Source organism: Mya arenaria, chromosome 9 (assembly GCF_026914265.1).
Source record: "Mya arenaria isolate MELC-2E11 chromosome 9, ASM2691426v1".
Taxonomy (NCBI): Eukaryota; Metazoa; Mollusca; class Bivalvia; order Myida; family Myidae; genus Mya; species Mya arenaria.
The window spans coordinates 44,765,290-44,774,944 of record NC_069130.1 but is presented as its reverse complement, the minus strand read 5'-3'; positions in this window follow the sequence as shown (position 1 = coordinate 44,774,944).

Below are 9,655 nucleotides of genomic sequence, written 5' to 3'. Positions count from 1 at the left end.
CTGAGATATTAACCTGTGTGCTTACATGCAAAGCCTTAACCAGAATTTCTAAGTCAAATAATAAAGGCCAATTATTTGCATTATATTCAAATAAGTTTTTTTATCTATTTTCATTAATTTAGTAGGTTAGATAGTTGGAAATACATATCCAAAGTTCCAATGCAATAAATGATATATTTACTGAGATAATGCTTACATGCAAAACCTTATGCAAGGTGTGACACCGACGCCGATGCCACCGCCGACGCCATGGTGAGTAGTATAGCTCTCCTTATTCTCCGAATAGTCGAGCTTAAAATGATAATGCAAAAGCACCTTCAATATCTTAGTCCATGTCCATTTCATCATTTTCTGGGATGGTGTGGGGAACGTCATCTTCAATCCCAGTGTCAGCCTCATCTGCCTAATAATCAACATCAACTTCCATCTGGTCATGGTCTAATAAATAAGAACAATCATTGGATGTTTGTACTAACGACTCATAAATGAAGGCTAGAATCTTTATTTCATCAAACTGCTTTAAGTTTGTTTTTAATTAATAAAGATATTATTTCAAACTAGTATTATATTTTACTGCTGAATATTCTGCATAATTATACACATATTTCATTTGAAAGTACTCCAGACTGTGTAGGATATTGGTTAGTTGGTAGATATGGTAATGGCCATTCTCCACGCTGTGATTTGCATACAACTTTAAAGCTGCACTCTCACAGATATTCCGTTTTTACAACTTGTTTTATTTTTTGTCTTGGAAAGTGCAATTTTTGGCGTAAATATCTGCAAACCAATGATAAAAAATTGCTGACAAAAGATCAGATCGCAGATGCATAAAACATCATTTTTTTAACTTCAAAAAAATCAATTCTACGATCTAATGTTTTCTCAGCAGTGTTGTATCACAGGCTTCCATGCATTTTTGCAAAAATTGGCTCGTTGCAAGATTAAAAATTAAAAAGGTGTGAAAACGTTCTATCGGTGAGAGTGCAGCTTTAAGGCGCTAAATATAGTTTTACATTTTTGTTTAATTTTAATGCATTCTCAAGTTTAACTCATTTGATTTTAACGATAAAAACACATGTATATTTGTGTACAGATAAAAAAGATCATTTATTTATGAGTTTTTTTACTTAATAGCTACGTTACTACAAATTCACAAGATACATGTAAACAAATGCCCAAATATAGCTAATCTTTATTAAAAAGTGGACACTGACGGAACAGAAAAATCACTCTTAACATATTGTGGTAAAAATGACAGAGGTACAAATGTGTGTTAAAAAACTGACAAGAATGGTTAAATTGACAATCATCGAAATTTGAGTTTTGGATGAACCAGCCCAAATTCTTATACTAATGCTGGGCTTAAATTTTTTTAATAAGCCCTGCTATCAATGTGCATACCACGTGATAAATTATGTCATATATGCCAACTCGGAAGGCAACATTTTGTTTAAAATGAAGACTTAAAACAATGATAACTTCTCTTTTACAACACCATTTGAAATGAAAAAAAGGGCAGTCTATGCCGCTTAAAGAGCCCGCCTACGTTTTATTACTTGAGTTTGATCAGGTGATTAGTTTAATTAAACACTTCGATAAACCTGTTTCCAAATAATGTTTTGTCAGTGCCCGTATTGTGAAATGAGTTTGTCAAAGTGTTTTAAGAAACTATACTCTCAATCAAACTCTGGTAAAAGACCGAAGGCGGGGCTCGGTAAGTGGCGAAGAAAGTTTCTTCCACGCATAACTACCAAGAAGGCCTTTATCGGCTGCCATGATGAAATCTCTCATCCAATTTTATAACGCAGCATCATGTTGACAGTTATGTAACTTATGGGTGCTGCTGTTGTGAGCAAAATGTCTTGACAGCCACTAAAGCTTATATATATATATATATATATATATATATATATATATATATATATATATATATATATATATATATAGAAGCTACAATAATAAGAGATCAGGGATACTTTTTAAATAGTTTGACAATTGTATGTATCCCTGTCCTGAGTCTGCCATACTGGTTGAGAAACAGTTTCCGACAGTGATTACAGGTTTTTATTGAATTATTCAGTCATGTTTGAATCCCTCCTCAAAATGTTCACATTTAGACTAACTGCAGATCAAGCTGCTATCGTCAATAATTTATCACATGTGTGACGTCACACAAAGTGGATCTAATAGGGGCGCAAAGAGGGTACTTGCACTATTCTGATTTGCTTGTGATACGAAGCAGTTTCCGAAAAAGTTGCGGCAAGTTTCAGGTGCTTAATCAGTGTTATTTTTTTATCTGTTTACTAATAAACTGAATACATGTATAAGGCTATAGTATTGTTTTTTATTTATAATAAATCCTGTAATTAAGAATCAATAAGTATTTAAAGTCAAATTATTTTTTATGTTATTATAATTCATTTCTGATAAAACAAGTGCTTGTTAACATTTTAGGGAATATGGGCATGAAACTAGCATTGCAATACTGGCCGCAAACCTGTACACAATAATCATCGTTTGTAATAGTTATTTAGGAAAACCTTGTAGCTATTATTAAATATGGATATTGGGTTCACGTGTATGCCCATTGCGGTGCGTGTGATGACCCCCCTCGTGCCAGTTGGTGTACAAAATGTAAAACAAACATGAAACTTTATATGATAATAATATTTATTACTTCCATGTCTCAGTATGAACTTCAGCTTTTGATTGCCTAGTTTAGATATAATTAAATTGCACATCATTTTCTAAGAATATCTGAAAAAAGGAGGGGTGTAAAGGTTTACCGGTATTATTAGTTACACTGTTAGTAGCTGGGGGGGGGGTATCACATACCCCCAGCTACTATTAATGTAACGAATATATCTCACCGAGTACTTTTAATAATAAGATTATTTTAATATATAATGTATTTGTTATAAAAATATTCAGTGACGCTTAAATATTGTCTCAAAATTATATTTTAAGAAAAACAAAAGTTTATGTAATCAAGTTTATTTGGAGCAAATACAATAACAATGTAAATATAGTAATACAATTGTTTAACAGCATGTATATTCTCTCAGTAAGGTTACATTAAATCAAAACTGTACAAGAAAGCTGTATCACAGTCAATTAATGTATTAATAAGAAAAACAACAACAGTTTAACAATTTACTGTTCAGAACACTTAGTTTTTAACAATTTCTTGAAGGTAGCTAGTCAGCACATTTGCAGATTTCTTGTTGCATCGAAGCGTCTCTTCTGGATTTAGTTTTAACCTTTTTTCGACAGATTCGTCACTCGTTGTGCTTGTAAACCGTTTTTAGTCGCCATTTTGTAACCAATGACTCATGTAAACAGTCGGTTACACTCAACAGATTCAGATTGCTTGAATATTATGAATATTCAATAACGTACATGAGTTAGCTCCCCTACAGTGAAAAGATAAGCCGAGAGAGAATTTAAAAAAATCGGCCGCCATTTTGTTACATCCTCTGCGGAGTATGAGAGTTACAGGGGTAGTATAAACATACTGGAAATTACAGGGGGGGGGGGGTATGGATTATACACGTCGTGCACGTGACCGCTCTCGGCCAATCGGATAGCGTCATTCATGTAGGAGGTGAGATATACTATAATACTGACAAAAATATATTACCGCGGTACAACTTCGCCCATACAGTTTTTTTTATTAGTAATTCCTGTTTGGCAAAATAAGTATATTCCAACACTGTTGTTTTCATTTAGTTTCCGAAAATAAAACAGAAAGTAAACCGGTGTAACCTGCACATTGTGACACGGTGTCGCTGTAAAAATTACATTGATAAAATAAGCAAATAAAGTGTCAGTCTTTAAGATCGATTTGTAATGGCAGACGACGCAGAATATGAGTTTATTCCTAATTCAAAGGGGAAAAGCGCTGTTTGGGGACATTTCAGCCTCAAAAGAAACGCGAGACAAGCGATGTAGTTGAAATGTTGTTTTCTGCAACAGGTGCAAAACTGCTGTAAAAGTGTGGTCGTGCGGGATTACTTAATTAAAGAACCATTTAAAACGTCACCATAAGATTTTCAAATTGAGTAAGTTGGCAGGTAAAACAACTGTTGTTTCTTCTGGATCAAGCTTGAGTGCATGCGGCAACACTTTAGACCACCTTTAAGTTTTTGAAATCTTCCAAAATAAGCAAAAATACAAAACAAATTCTGATAGGGCGAAGATTTTATTAGAAAACAATGCTAGATTTATGGTGCAAGATCTTCGTCCATTTAGAGTAGTTAGCATTACAAGCAATGAAGGCTTTTGTGATCTTGTAAACATTTAAGACCTCAATTATATCATACAAGACAATTTTCACAAACAGTGTTATTCCGGACTTAACAGTCACAGTTTTTGTTGTATGACATAGTATGTCTGCGAAGAATAAATCACCATAAACCATATACATGGAATATTAGTTTATATCACTTTATTCTATATTCATACAGACAACAATACGTATTGTAATTTATTGCAATATGGTTTTAAGCTAAAAAGCAATTTGTCAGAAACTACTTTCAGTCGGAAACTGCTTCTCAACCAGAGTAAAAAATCGGCTAAAAAATCGTTGACTGACATTTAGGTAGACTAGATATATAGAAGATTCTTCGAATTATAAGATTTTATTACTTTAAAGTTTGACAACATTTGCATATTAAAGAGTTTCTTAAGATTTGAGCAAAATATCCTGTTATTTACTTGTTCCATTTATTTTTTAAAAATACTGTTTCCAAAATTATTTATTCTTTTTGCTGTTTACCGTTTGTTATGAATAAAAAGTTTAAGTACTGGTTGACGGTACATTTCCGAAAACGGCACAAATTCCGAATACCTATTAAACATGCATTTGTTTACCATGATCGATTATTCAATGATCTAGATCATAGGGAGAGGCTTGCCTTGGTCACACTTGTTTCAGCTTGCTGTGTCGAGTATTTTTCTAAAAATGCCATTCAATGTTCTAATACGCTTAAATATCAAAATGTAGCACACGGGGGAATGACGCTAGAGGGCGGATGTGCATCTTTGAGGACTTGCAGTTATGTTGACCTACATTCAAAATATTTATGAATAGAAATCACGCTTTACATTTAAATCGCATGTTTTAAAAAGCAGCGGAATCAATAACCTAGCAGCTAAATGTGTATTAAATATAGAATACTTATTAATTGTAATTGTATGACCATGTATTTTCGTTTTTCAAGTGTTCGGTATTTGTGACCTCCATAGCATAAATTGAAGGACGATTATGTCCATAAAATGAACGATTTTCAACATACAATCGATAAAAGCGTAAATCTGTAATTTGACAAATCTTCTCACATAAACCAAAGATGTTTCATACGAAATTTGAAATTACTACAACAAAAACTCTCAAAGATAATTGTAAAAAACCTTCGAAAAAGTGTTCGAATTTGTGACCTTATCCAGTACAAACCTATTGAGAAGTTTTTTCTCAACTGGCTTTGTTTCTCTTCATTGTTGCCAGACGAAATCTTTTTATATCAATAACAAACTGGATAATCCATTCCACTCTGACAGCATTATGAAACAAAATGTATTCACAACTACTTGTTCTCATAACCTCATATATATTGCTTATGGCATACCCTCTTTTTATTCATGCAGTCTTTAAAAGATTGTGGCCTAGTCTGATAGCAAGAGAGGCACATCAAAGACTTGGATTCGTTGCTCACTTCTCTTGAAATGTTATTTGACAGCCATTTTGCTTGTGAATGTGTCACGTGACAAGGGAAATCGTAAATAAAAAAAATAAAATTGTAACAAATATAGCTATTTTTTATACATCCAAAAACAAAAATTAAAATATAAAATAGGATTATAAATGATTAATAAGAAAATATATGTTTTAATTTATTCATCGTTTTGTGGGATCATATATAAAGTGTTATGGGACATTGTTTATACAGAGCGAATACTGATTTTTCACCGTCTGAAAATGAAAATCTAAAAATAGATTTTGGGTTGTGGGACCTTTAAAGATTGGATTATGGGTCAAATTTTTTTTCATTTATGCCTTAAATCAGGAGATAAAAAGGGTAAGAGTAAGCTAGGGTAGTTATAAAGAACATGGTTTATGGGTCAAAATATAAGATCCCACATACCATCATCAAATCCCATAGCGTGAGTCTAAGGCATATAAAGTATCCCACAATCCGGTTATTTGGAAACTATATAATAATAATAATAATAATAATAATAATAATAATAATAATAATAATAATAATAATAATAACTTTATTTCATGAAGTTAACACAATAAGTTACATAAGTATCTTCTTTACAATGTGGTCTTCAATGGATTCTACAAACGTAGTATACATTTCTCATTCAAACAATAACAAACACAACGACATTCAAACACAACATATACTCAGTAAAATGTTCAAAATCATAAAAGACCAGAATAAATCGCATTTAAACAAACGATTTTAACAGACAGTCATTCACTAATGTCATTGTTTTGTCATAAGATGTAATTTGAATTGTGTTTTAAATGCAAATGAAGATGATGATTCGCGAATAAAAAGCGTATTGAATATACGTCTTTGGCGTTTACCCTGTGCCATTAAACGCGGTAAATGTTTAGCTTTTGGCTAACGAGCTTGCTTTTGTAGCTTTTCATATACATAATATAGTTTCTGGTTCTGGTTAACACCATGATGGGCACGGTGTGCGTGAAATAAACATTGGTTACAGTTAGCGTCGACTCAAAATATTTTCAGGGTTCGATTTTTTATTGCCTGTGAAATAATAGAGTAAACGGAAAATCACGCTTGTCACGACTACAGCCTTTCAACGCTTTCAGCGCTTTAATTTTATGATTAATCGTCTGTCAATTAATTGTGTTTATATAAGATAGCATTTATATAATGTTTTCTCATTTGGAAAATACAATCGTACATTCAATAGGTAAAATAAAACAATGCAGTACTATCACATTTTCCAGTGCAACTGCATTAAATAACTTAGATAAGTTAATTGAAAAATGAGCAAGGAAACCTTTTCTGCTTTTGGACTACATTAAGCACATCAATGAACATAAATAATTTCTCAAAGGACACCCAAATACGTAAAGATAAATTAGTGGGGGTGAGTGAAACATTTGATGTACAGAATGCTCGCTGTTATAGCAGTTATTAGATTAGTAAAAACAATATTGCGTAGTAATATGATATAACAAAACCATTACAAATGTTGGTGGTTATGTTGGTCATATTTTGTTCCTCTAGTGGAATAATTCGACCAGACATCCACAAAAATACAATAATATCAATCAAATAATACAAAGTCAGCTTCAATCGCCGAACACCGAATGCGCTCTATTTCGCAATTTTTCCTACTATTAAACATTTTAGCCATTAACTTTTTAATGTGAATAAGCGTACTGTGTATTGAAAGTGCTACAATTCCAATGAAAACAATAAACAACATAAGTCAGGGAAATTAGACACGTTTTCTTAGCAACTTATATCTTTGTTTCATTGTTTGGAACTACCGTAAGCACCTTGGCACACACACACACACACACACACCCACGCACGCTAGCACGCACGCACGCACGTGAAAATATAAGTTGCTAAGTTTAAATTGTTTAAGATAAATTATTTCATACGCACGCACGCACGCACGCACGCACACACACACGCACACACACACACATTAAAGTTAAAGATGGTAGGGTAGGTGAAACACTTCGTCTTGGTGTACTGTATTCCCACTCTTAGAGCATTTATTAGATAAGTAACGTTTCTATTACTTTGTAATATACAGTTACAAAATCATAACATACTCATACATAATTCCACAAAGGACACTCAAATACATAAGGATGAAGTGAAGGGTTGATGAAACATTTGATCTTGATGTACTGTGTTTTCACTTCTATAGCATTTATTAAATTAGTTACGACTCGACTACGTAGTAAAATACGATTACCAAAAAATACATTTTTTGCTGGTTACTCAATAAACATTCTGGAACATAAAAGCTCACAAACAAACTCGTTGGTAAATGTTGACGTCATATTTTTTGTTATCTTTTGTCCCTCTAGTGTAATTATTTATCAAGACGTAAAAATACACAGCAACATCAAGTTAATTATACAATGCCAGCAACAACGACTATTGCAGGAGCCGAACCTACTGCGATTCTAAGTATTTCGCTCCCTTTTTAATTGCTGTTTTGACTTCTCGTAAAATTCACTCCATGATGTTCCCAGCGTGATTTTTTTTTCCATTTCTTGCGCTGAGCTATTGTTTTAAAGGCAATCCGATCACCGCGTTCAGCAACATTATTCTTTCAGTACATTTTGCGATGTTATCTGACGCCGTTGATTTCTCGCATAAGGTAACAGATGCAAATCTTTTGCTGTTAAGGGCCGTTGCGCATACATTTTTTATGAATCATCAAATTATTGATGCTGATGTTTAAGTTATAATTTTCGAAGGGGATAATTTAGTTTAGTGTTATTGTAGACTGTAATATTGTAAGGAGAAATTCATACAAACCTTTTAATCTGTCATTTTCTATCAAAACAGTTTAGTAACAGTCAGTCTGAAGAGTTTTTGTCTATTTATAAAGTAAGTAAATGCAGGTCAAAACTGCATGGCCGGCATTCATATAACACCGTAATTTATTTTCTTACATACGTAATTTCCTAATTGAAGTATTTGACTAGTCATGTGATATAATTTCATGACGATGTCAACTTATTATGACCTTTATAAACTTTAATCAAAATCATTCTTTAATGAAGAGAAATTAATACTCTTTTTAAAGTTCGAGTTATAAAAGTCAGCATTACAAAATAAAACAATGTAAACTTTAAAGGAATTAAGCTTTTAGTTTAATCAGGACCATGTATAAAGCCATAAGGGTCATTAACAAACACACATCATACAAGATACACAACGCTACAAGACACCTTTTAAAATCTTCATATTAAACATTATATTTTACCCTTACATAAACCATACATTGCAAATTTACACGACTGTAATCATTAATTCAAGTTTTAGCATATTATTTCCGAAATTGTTCTGAATTCATTTCTTATTTGTGCCTTTTTGCAATTAATTAATTATATTTATGTGATGGAACATATGGGTTTTGCCTCTTAAAATGGACAGTAATGCTATATTTGTCTTGTCTTTGTGCTTTTCAATGCATTATTGACGGTGATTTTTTAAAATTTAGAAAAAGCCGACTGCTTTATTAACAGCCATTTAACACTACTGATGTTTATGTCTGACAGAACACAGCGACTCAATCAAACCCTACGCGATTGTCTATTTAGTTCCTATCCTTTATACTAATAAATGTTTACATTAATTAACAAAGAAAAATTGACAGTAAATGCTCTTTTGCAACACCAAGAATTTCATTTGACGGATTTGCCGCAATTTTTTTTTTCAGAAAATGCAAAATAAGTATTAATTGCTTTAAAACGATTGCTGCTTAGTTTCACACGGAAACCAAACACACCGAAATTTTGTGAAGTCATGTGGAATGCTGCAAAGCAAAATCATGATTTTTTTACAAGAAATTTCATGTCTGGAATAACTTCCGGAAATCTGGAATACGTAAACATTTAATAGATTTTTCAAGGAGT